Source organism: Chelonoidis abingdonii, chromosome 1, assembly GCF_003597395.2.
Source record: "Chelonoidis abingdonii isolate Lonesome George chromosome 1, CheloAbing_2.0, whole genome shotgun sequence".
Lineage (NCBI taxonomy): Eukaryota > Metazoa > Chordata > Testudines > Testudinidae > Chelonoidis > Chelonoidis abingdonii.
This window is the reverse complement of record NC_133769.1, coordinates 260,359,340-260,370,496: the sequence shown is the minus strand read 5'-3', so window position 1 is coordinate 260,370,496 and position 11,157 is coordinate 260,359,340. Positions and strand designations below refer to the sequence as shown.

General features: G+C 43.2%; 1 protein-coding gene and 1 pseudogene across 3 annotated transcripts in view; both read left to right on the top strand.

Moving 5' to 3' along the window:
- The window catches only part of ATP11A (ATPase phospholipid transporting 11A), a 277,946-nt gene that overhangs the window by 56,512 nt on the left and 210,277 nt on the right, over nt 1-11,157 (top strand). The gene's annotated exons all lie outside the window — the stretch shown is intronic.
- On the top strand, nt 7,920-8,046 carry LOC116831676 (U5 spliceosomal RNA; annotated as a pseudogene).

The window sequence follows — 11,157 nt, the reverse complement described above, 5'->3', positions numbered from 1 at the left end:
ACTGGAATAAATTGCCTAGGAAGGTTGTGGAATCTCCATCTCTGGAGATATTTAAGAGTAGGTTAGATAAATGTCTATCAGGGATGGTCTAGACAGTATTTGGTCCTGCTGTGAGAGCAGGGGACTGGACTCGATGACCTCTCGAGGTCCCTTCCAGTCCTAGAGTCTATGAATCTATAACCAATATGCGAAACCTTAAATTAGAGTGAATAAATGAAGACTTGGCACACCACTGCTTAAAGGTTGCTGACCCCTGCTCTAGGGAATCAGAGTATGAAACCACCATTCGCTTCAGATGGGGGCCAGGTGCAAAGCTAGCTGAGTCAGTGAAACTTTTGACTGCTGGTAGAAATTGAAGGACATTTTCAGTTCTCTCATACACTGCACATTTTAAAATGAATTTGAATGTAAGATCAAGAATTAGAATCTAAATTAAAATGTTTCAAGGTACTGGACATCCCAGAAATATTTTTGATCAAAGCTCTATACGTTGTTTTTCCAGATATTTTACAACTCTCTCCAAAAATAGGGGTCTCTAAGGGACAAAATACTGTAACATCTCCCTCAAATAGATTTATATCTTTTTTTTAAAAAAAAAAAGTTTAAACTTGTAATTCTGAAACTCATGAAGTTCCAGAAGTTTAACACTATGGAAAAGGAAATTTCCAGAACTTAATCTTTACCAATATTTAAAAATAGGGATATAGGGCAATATGAGAGCCTAAAGCTTAAACTACCTAAACTTGCATCTTAGCACTTTAAATAATGAGCAGCCTGACATTCAGAGATGCAGATACAGCTGCAAAGTCTTTGAAAGTCAGGCAGCTTTTAGTTAGGTGCTTTAGTCACCTAAACTTGAAAAGATTTAGCCAAATCTTTAAACTTCATTGGCCACAAATCTCTTCGGATGGTGTGTATCTGCGTGGAGGGGAATTTCATTCTGTGGATTGTGCCTTTTGAGAATTTCAGTACATATAAGACTTGCAAATTTAAGAAGTGCCAAAATTAAAGTTACTCATTCAACCTTAATTCAGCCGCTTTGTGTGTATGCATTATGATAGTCTTTAGTTACACAATCACATACTACTTTTTCCACACCCATCTACTTTTTTATTGTTAGGGTAGTAATATATCTTTGCAATGACTTTTATTTGACCGAGATGGAGCTGATGGTCTGTTCTCTCCAGAGAATAGGTGTGTGACTGCTTCTGGTTAAGCAAAGTAACCTGAGAACAATGAGTATATAAATAGATGTTTGGTTTCTTTGCGCCACATGCCCAGATTCTTTAATTGTTTAAGAGTCAAGTAAACACATTTCAGAAACCTACAAGCAAAAAGCAGTTTGCCCTAACATGCAGAGCTGGAGTCAAGATAAACAGTACAAACAGAATATGTTCAATGTCTATCGTACATGGAATATCAAAAACAAAATAACAAAACCGAACATATACAGAAAACTACCGAGGTATTAAATGCCAACATTTAATCAACTTTAAAGAAAACTCTTTTGGCATCTTTTCATGATTTGCCCACTAAAAAGTGCAGGAGGGCAAGAGGTTGGGATGGGTTTTTTTGGATATGTCTCTCTCTATTCATTTTCTTATGACCTTTGTGGAACTGATAATATAGGGAATAGCTGTTTCCTTCCTCTTAGTACCCTTCACAATCATCTTTAATTGCATCTATTTTAGAAAGATTTTGAATTAGCAGAACAGAAATCTAAGTCCAGTTCTTCACCACATCCTGCTCCTTACATTTCATTGGAGATGATTTTTTGAATGCAGTAAAACCGCTACAAACTAAAAATGACACATTTGGAGTCTGTTAGATATTTTTCAAATACACAATTCTAAATTTAGCATTGTAAGAGAGAGGGAAGGAAAAATTGATAAGACCAAGGATTTCTCTTCATGGCGTGCTAGCCTCTTCTTGTGGTAGCATTGCAATTCTAGTTGGAACACTTATAAAAGATAATGTGCGTGTTGACTTGATATTAAAACTAATGGAAAACTGTATTAAAACAATCACTGAGATTTTTGGTATTCCCAAATATATTGCTGTTGAGGATCTGTTAGTTGTATATAAAACTCTTTTTTAACTTCACTGATAGTAACTGACTCTTCTTTAAAAGGTGTATCATATATGTCTTGAAAGAAATTCTCCATTTTGATGATTCAAGTTCCATGAGTGGTATCTATTGTAGTCAATTTTGTAATATCACCCACCAACTATCTATTGAGAGAGATCTGAAAATGAAAAGAGAATCTGAAGTTTTCCTTTGAGTGCTTGCTCATATCAATTCCATTCTAGGTGTGTGCGCATCCATGTGTGCAGTTGTTGGCTATTTTTGTCTTAGCAATATCCGTAGGGTCAGCAGTGGCGCCCCCTTGAATGCCATGCTCATGCAATGGTAGATCAGGCACCACTGACCCTACACTTCTCAGTTCTTCCTATCACCCATGGTGATTAGTTGGAGTCCCTTTCCCTGCATTGTAAGGGCTAGTGGTTTTTCGAATACTGACGTCAAGCCTTAGTCTCATAGTAGTTAAGTGTTGTTAGTAGTTAGCAGTTAGGGTCCTAGCGGCAACTTCACCCCAGGCAGGATATGCCTTGGTCTCCTGGGTTTTAGCTCTGCGTGGACTGCAACAGGCCTATTCCTGTAAGTGATCCCGCAAAGCAGCTGCCTCAAGTGCTTGGGGGAATCACACGTTAAAGAAGTGCCGAATTTGTAAAAACTTCTGGCCCAGCGTGCAAAAGGAGCAGGATATTCAGTTATAGGCTCTCATCATGGAGTCCAGCCTCTGTGCAGCCCCGCCAGGAATCCTCCAGTACCTCGGCCTTGGTGCACAGTATGTCCCCAGCACCAGGCTCCGCCTGGTACCGTTGCCAGTGCCCAAAAAGAAGACCAAAAAGGATGGCTCCCTGGATGAGGCAGTGGTAGGACCCTCAAGCATTGGCGCTAGAACGTCTTTTTATAGTAGGGTGCTGAAAGCCAGTAAAACTATCCCTAAACTTTGTGCGCCCCCTTCCCTATCTGAGGCCAGGAGCAGGGCTGTGTCTCCAGGAGGGAGCGGGGAGCAGGGATAAGGGAGCTGAGGCTGGGGGAAGGCACGGGGCCAGTAGTGGAGCCCTGCATGCATGTCTGGGAGCAGGGCCAGCAGCTGGGACCATGCATGTGCAGTTTGGGCCCTACATAAAACCTGGGGGTGCTGCAGCACCCCCCACACCTCTGCTTCCTGCATCTATACCATCAAGGATCAGTCTGCCAGACAATTTCAAAGAGCATCAGGCCCTGCTGCGTCAGGTGCCTGAGAACTTGGGCCTGGAGGTGGACAAAATGTCTGAGCAGGTGGGCACCCTGTTTAATGTCCTGTCAGCCTCTACCCCAACCTCTGTCGCACTGTGGTGCATGATGGTATCCTTAAGATTTCCAAGGCCCTCTGGCAAATTCCTTCCTCCATTCCTCCCACCTCAAAAAGGACCAAAAAGAAATATTTTGTCCCAGCCAAAGGATTGAATACCTCTACACCCATCCTCCCCCGGCTTGCTGGTGGCCTGTGTGTCCCTTTCATTGGCCAAATGGGCATACCAGCTTGACCCCCAAAAATAGAGGCCCAAACGTTTGGACCTATTTGGGAGGAAAATCTATTTGGTGGCCAGTTTTCACTTCCAGGTGGCAAACCATCAGCCCCTCTTGGGCCATTACTATTTTAACTTCTGGAACTCCCTTCATAAATTCATGGAGTCCCTCCCACAGGGTGTGGTCCAAGAATTTGGCAACCTGGTGGAGGAGGGCACTGCAGCTGCCATTTGCTCCCTCCAGATGGCATGAGATGTGATGGACTTGGGAGCCAGGGTGGTTGCTTTGGTGGTGGTAATGAGACACAGTTCCTGGCTTCAAACTGCCGGACTCTCCCAAGAAATGGGGACCTCTATTTAGGAGGTCCCATTTGATGGGAACAGTCTCTTTTCTGACCAGACAGATGCAGTGCTGCACGGGCTAAAGGACAACGGGGCCATCCTTCGCTCGCTGGGAATGCATGCACTGCAGCCTGTGAGGAAGCAGTTCCGGCTGCCCCCACCACCTAAGCTTGGCAGTCTTGTCCAGGGTCTGCAAGGAGAAGGGACCAAGACTTTAGTTTCAGCCACCGTTGCCTTTCTTCCACCTGCTCACCTGTGCAGCCTGGCCACGAAAAACACCCTGGGGGCCAGAAGTGCTCGTTTTGAGGGTTTGGTCGAGAGCAATGCCCTGGTCACCTTCCAGGATCAATTGTGCTCTTTCCTCAACCGTCTGTGTCCCTTCTGTTCAGCCTAGTCCCAAGTCACCTCAGACCATTGGGTGCTGGACATAGTGTCTTAAGGTTACACTCTGCAGTTTACGGTTGCCTCTCCTTCCCCCCACCCCTTCGTGTCCCTCTTCAGGGACCATTCTCATGAGTAATTCCTTGTTCAGGAGGTCGAGAACTTCTTGTTCATGGAGGCTGTGGAGTAGGTCCCCCAGGACATGGCAGGGAAAGGTTTCTACTCTTGTTATTTTCTAATCCAGAAAGCAAAAAGGGGCCTTAGACTCATTTTGGACTTGCAATGCCTCAAAAAGTCTCTCTCAAAAAGTAGAAGTTTCTCATGGTTTCCCTGGCCTCTATCATCCCCTCCCTGGATCTGGGAGACTGATATGCCGCCCTCGAGTTGAAGGACACCTATTTTCATATTCCAAGGTCATAGATGTTTCCTCTATTTTATTGTGAGCGAACCTTATTTCCAATTTACAGCACTCCCCTGTGGGCTCTCATCAGCCCCAGGGTTCTTCACAAAATATATGGTACCAGTGGCTGTTTACCTGAGCAGTCCAGGTCTTCCCATATCTTGACGATTGACTCATCAAGGGCAAGTCTCAGGATCAAGGAAGAGAGGCCTTGATCTGGTGTGTTCCATCTGCCATGACCTAGGTCTCTTGATAAACAAGAAAAAATCAACCTTAAGGCCAGTTCAATACATGGAGTTCATAGGGGGTGATTCTCGACTCCACGTAAGCCAGGGATTTCCTCCCGGAGGCCCATTTTCAGGCCATGTTGGATCTGATCTCCCATGTGAAGAACCACCCGCTCACCACAGCTCACACCTGTCTATGGTTGCTGGGCCACATGGCTATGTGTACACACATGGTCAGTCATGCCCGGCTCCACCTTCAGCCTCTGCAAGTATGGCTGGCGGCGGTTTACACCCCCAACACACACTATCTAGATCACAAACCTGTCATCCTTGGAGTGGTGACACAGAGTTCCCTTTGTAGCCCTGTCCCCGTCATTAACCCTGGTCTCAGATGCTTTGGACCTGGGCTGGGGAGCCCACGTGGATGAGCTTAGGGCCGGTGGCTACGGGATGATCTGGCCCTTCACATCAATATCAGGAAGCTACAGGCAGTTCGCCAGGCCTTCTTGCCCCACTGGAGGGACAAGATGGTGCAAGTCCTCATGGACAATACTGCTGCCATTTATTACATCAACAGGCAGGGTGGAGCCAGGTAGTCACCCCTTTGCCCAAAAGCTCTCAGCCTTTGGGACTTCTGTGTGTCATTCATCTGGTAGCCGTGCACCTTCCTGGGACCAAGAATGCACTAACAAGTTGCCTCAGCAGGACCTTATCTTGCCACAAGTGGTCACTCCATCTGGAGGTGGCCAGTATGATCTTCTGAAACTAGGGGACTCCCCAGGTGGATTTGTTCATGTCCCACCAGAACAGGAAATACCACATGTTCTGTTCACTCCAGGGGATGGACAGGGGCTCCTTGTTAGATGATTTTCTGCTTCCATGGTTGGGAGCCCTGGTGTATGCCTTTCCATCGTGCCATTGAGCCACAGAGTCCTCCATGAAGATCAAGCGGGACAGGGCAAGAGTTATCCTGATAGCCCCCGAGTGGCCTCACCACCACCGGTTCAGCATGCTGCTGGACCTTTTGTTGGACCCGTTCTGCTCAGACCTGCTGTCTCAGAACCACAGCAGTCTCCTGCACTCGAACCTGGAGGCGGTGCACTTGACTGCATGGCTGAATGCGGACAAGCAGGAATGCTCAACCCGGGTGCAACTGGTCTTGCTGGGCAGCAGAAAGCCCTCCACCAGAGCAACTTAGCAGGAAAAGATTCATGCACTGGGTTTCAGATCAGCGCATCTGGGCTTCGCTGCAGGTGATCCTGGATTATCTTCTGCACCTCAAACTTCAGGGCTTGTTCCTGTAGTCGATCACTGGCCACTATTTTGACTTTCCACCCCCTGTTCCAAGGCAGGTCGGTCTTCACTCATGACATGATGGCCTGGTCTTTACCGTCACATCCGGGATCCTGTCCCTCCCTGGGATTTGAATGTCATGCTGTCAAGGCTCATGGGTCCTCCCTTCAAACCTCTGGCTTCCTGCTCTCTTCTCCTTCTCTCCTGGAAGGTTGTGTTCCTGGTGGCAGTTACGTCTGCCCACAGAGTGTCTGAGATCAGAGCATTTATGTCAGAACCACCCCATATAGTCTTCTATAAAGATAAGATCCAGTTGCAGCTGCACCTGGCATTCCTGTTCAAGGTAGTTTCCTTGTTTCATACTGGCCAGGACATTTTCTTATCAGTTGTCTTTCCAAAGCCCCGTAAATCCGAAGAGCACAGTTTACATGCCCTGGACATCTGGAGGGCACTGGCCTTCTACCTCAGTAGGACACAGCCATTCCATAAGTCAACGCAGCTGTTTGTTGCGGCAGTAGTCAGGATGAAAAGTCACCTGGTGTCTGCTCAAAGGATTTTGTGCTGGATCACAGCCTGCATGCAATACTGCTACGATCTGGCGAGTGTGCCTCCACTGGTAGTCAAAGCTCACTCAACTAGAGCGCAAGCGTCATCGGCACTCTTCTTGGCTCTGGTGCTAATTCAGGAGATCTGTAGAGCTGCTACCTGGTCGTCTGTCCACAGGTCTACATCCTATTATGTGCTGACCCAGCAGGCCCAGGATGATGCTAGCTTCAGCAGGACAGTGAATGCTGCAAGCTGCCATACCATGAACTCTGACCCCACCTCCATTGACACTGCTTGTGAGTCACCTAGAATGGAATCGATGACATGAGCAGTCACTCAAAGAAGAAGAAACTGTTACCTACCTTTTGTAACTATATTGTTCTTCGAGATATGTTGCTCATGTCCATTCCAATATCCATCCTCCTGCCACTCTGTCGGAATTGTCGGCAAGAAGGAACTGTGAGAGGGCGAAGGGTCGGCAGTGCCTGATATACAGGCACATGAGCACGGCACTCAAGGGGACGCCACTGCTGACCCTATGGATACCACTAAGGGAAAAAAATCTTCGACTGCGCATGTGGGTGCGTGCACACCTAAACTAGAATGGACAAGAGCAATATATCTCGAAGAACAGTGGTTACAAAAGGGAGGCAACCATTTTTTCATTGAAATATCACTTCCCTGATATTGCTAAAATAACTCATAATGGCAGAAAAGTAACTACATTATCTGAATTCTCTTCTCATGTTTCCAGATCTCAGTATTTCTCCACTAAATTTAATCAAATTAAAAATGTCTATTTTAAACTATGCCTGTTTTTTAAGCTGAGAGAGAACTTTGTTTTTGTATGTGAAGATCTGGATTCAGATGTCAGGTCTGATATATTTTTGTTCCGTGAATATCAGTAATGTCATGTTAGCTTAAAAAAAACAAAAACCCCTCAACTTTTTTTTTTATTTTTATATTTAACTATTTGTATGGGTCTCATTTTTGAGAACTCTTCTAGCAGGATTTGATATATTATTTTTCTTGTTCGACTGCATACTTCAAATTATTTCAAAAGCTTAATAAATGTTTTCTCACCACAACCGTGAGGGGAGTTATTGAGTGGTTGAAATAACATTTTAGTAGTATTGTTTGTAGACCTAGTTGCACTCTGCTTTCTCTTCAGTTCGTATAAATCTTTCGCCTTTTACTAAAGATTTCCTTGCCTTGTCTTTAGCAGAGAGAGGTTAGCTCTCCAGTTTAAATATTTCATTGAAGGATCTGTATCTAGTACGGACTAGTTTGCATTTTAAATTTAAAACTTCTAGTTGCTTTTTTTGTGTTTTGTTTGCAACTGTGGTAATACAATCTTGGTGGATAAGTGTTTTTGAAATATTTTCCTGTTTAAGTATTCATAGCTGTGCTTTCATTGCATGTTAAGAAGTTCTTTTATGCAGACTTCATCCTTGAACAAATTCTTATGGAAATGGCTCTAACAGGATTAACATTGCAGAGATCTGGAAGGTCTGTCTTTAGGGACTGTGACGGTTGGAAAGATTTTTATTTAAAGGCAAAATATTATTTGGCCTTATTTTGTGTGTGAGTAAATCTTGTTGCTAAGCTGAAATCTTACATGAAATGCATCCTAATGTCTCATCTGATGTGAAATGTTGAAATGAAATGGCTTGTGTAATTAGCAGTCCCATCAAGTTAAAAAAAGTCATTGTGATGATGAAGGGGGGAGGGGTAACTCCCTTTGCTGGACACCCAGCCAGCCAGCAGTAAAATCTCTCTTGGTTGCTGATCTTTACTTTCTTTACCTGTAAAGGGTTAAAAAGTCCCCCAGGTAAAGAAATAAAAAAAGTGAGCACCTGACCAAAAGAGCCAATGGGAAGGCTAGAACTTTTTAAAATTGGGAAGGAAACTTTCCCTTTGTCTGTTGTTCTCTGAGCTGATGGACATGGAGCAGCAATGCTATAAGCAGGAATGCTGTGTAAGGTTTGAATCAGGTATGAGAAGGTATCTTCCATACCTAGAAAAAATAATTTGGATAGAGAATGTTTTGTTAGACACTCAGGTTTATTTCTTATTTTGGCTTGTGGATCTCCTCTGTGCTAATCCCTGATGCTTTTGTTTGCTTGTAACCTTTAAGTTGAACCCTCAAGAAAGCTAGTTTGGGTGCTTAATTTTTGGAATTGCTCTTCTAAAATCTAGCAGAAGCTTAAGTTCCAGATGTATTTTCTTGCTTTTTGTTTTTAATAAAATTTTTTTTTTTTTTAAGAACAGGGTTGGATTTTTTGTATCCTAAGAGGTTTGTACACATGCTGTTTGATTAGCTAGTGGCTACAGCTAATTTCCTTTGTTTTCTTTCTTCAGCTCTTCCCTGAAAGGCGGATGAAAGGGCTTGAGGGTACCCCACAGGATGGAATTCCTAGGTGTTCCTTCCTAGGTCCAAGGTTTTTTGCATTTGGGTGGTGGCAGCATTTACCAAGCCAAGATCAGAGAAAAGCTGTAACCTTGGGAGTTTAATACAAGCCTGGAGTGGCAAGTATTAATTTTTAGAATCCTTGTGAGCCTCCACGTTCTGTACTCAAAGTAACAGAGTGGGGATTCAGCCTTGACAGTCATATTTAATCAAATTAGAACAAAATAATTTACCGAAAGGAGATCATTAGATTTTTTCTGCCCTTCATTGTGGTCTATCACTTTTTTTTTCTTTTTACATGTAAAAATACTGTCTCCTTTCCAGTCAGTGTGTTGGTTTTTTTCCTTCCTGATGTCAGAAACACCATCTGTGACATCAGGTTTACTGCCAAGTTTATCCGATTTGGCACATGATTACTGATAATGCAATCTTCCCCACGCTATCCTGTTGTTTACTTTCGTATCTGAGAGAAATTATTGCTTGAGCAATTAATAATGTGTCATGTAGACACCTGGCTCAAGTGATTTATACATTTTTAACTCTGTTTATTCTAACTGAAGGAACTGTTTTACTTTCCTTTTGGGTTAACATCATTATGCCTTTCCAAAAGTAGATTACCATGAGTTTCTGCTTTCTTTGTGCCTTTACCTTAAGTTACAGAATGTATTGAAATGTTCATGACACTTAAAAACAAAATACGTAGCTGGTTGTAAAGACAGTCTTTGGAATATTTCATTCTGTCCATCTCAAAAGGAGTCTTTGAAATTTTGCCAATGTCTTATGTAAATATTTATCTTAAATAAGAGTGGCCTTTTGCCATATCATTGCTACAGGATACCAGTGTAGTGGGAATTACTATCTGAAATGTAGTATGGCTCACTGAAAGATCCTTCAGAATTGGGAATCTCTCCTCCATTAAAACCTTATGCTTGTTTGAGAAGAGAAAATTTCCAAGGATACTGTTCACTTTGTTAAATCCAGATATAGAAACATCATTGTAAAATGCATCTGAGCATTTGTGGCAATGTGCATAATAGAAAATCTCTCCTATTATTTTGATGAAAATGGCTTAAGACAACATTAAGACCCCACATGATTATTGTTGCTGTCTCATTGTAATTTACCAAATAGCTAGTAGAGAGTGCATCACAGTTAACCAGAGACCCTCTTGGGATTCCTATCAGGCTTACAATAGGATTTTTTTGTTGTTGTTAAATTCCCTTTAGAACTGATGCTTATTCTTCAAGGAACTTTACATCAAGGGGAGCTGAATGTGCCTAGCATCTGTCATGATCAGTTCCAATGAAACTAACACATTTCTCAAGATACTCATTTTTTTCTTTCCTTGGGGAAACGTATCTCTTTCTGGAGTAATGGAACTGAATGAGTGGCAAGTGTTATCCCTTTTTAACACATAGGTAAACAGCGATTAAATGTCTTGACTGGTGGTACAAAAATGGACAATGACTGCCTAGGAAGGAATACTGCGGAAAGGAGTCAACTGTGACCCCTCAGATCCAATATGAGTCAACAGTGTAACACTGTTGCAAAAAAAGCAGACATCATCCTGGGATGTATTAGCAAGAGTATTGTGAGCAAGACACGAGGAGTAATTCTTCTGCTCTACTCCATGCTGATTAGGCCTCAGCTGGAGTATTGTGTCCAATTCTGGGTGCCGCATTTCAGGAAAGATGTGGACAAATTGGAGACAATCCAGAGAAGAGCAAAACAAATGATTAAAGGTCCAGAAAACATGACCTATGAGGGAAGACTGAAAAAATTATGTTTGTTTAGTTGGAGAAGGGAAGAGTGAGAGGGGACATAACAGTTTTCAAGTACATAAAAGGTTGTTACAAGAAGGAGGGAGAAAATTTGTTTTTCTTAACCTCTGATAATAGGACAAGAAACAATGGGCTTAAATTGCAGCAGACGCAGTTTAGATCAGACATTAGGAAAAACTGCTTAACTGTCAGAGTGGT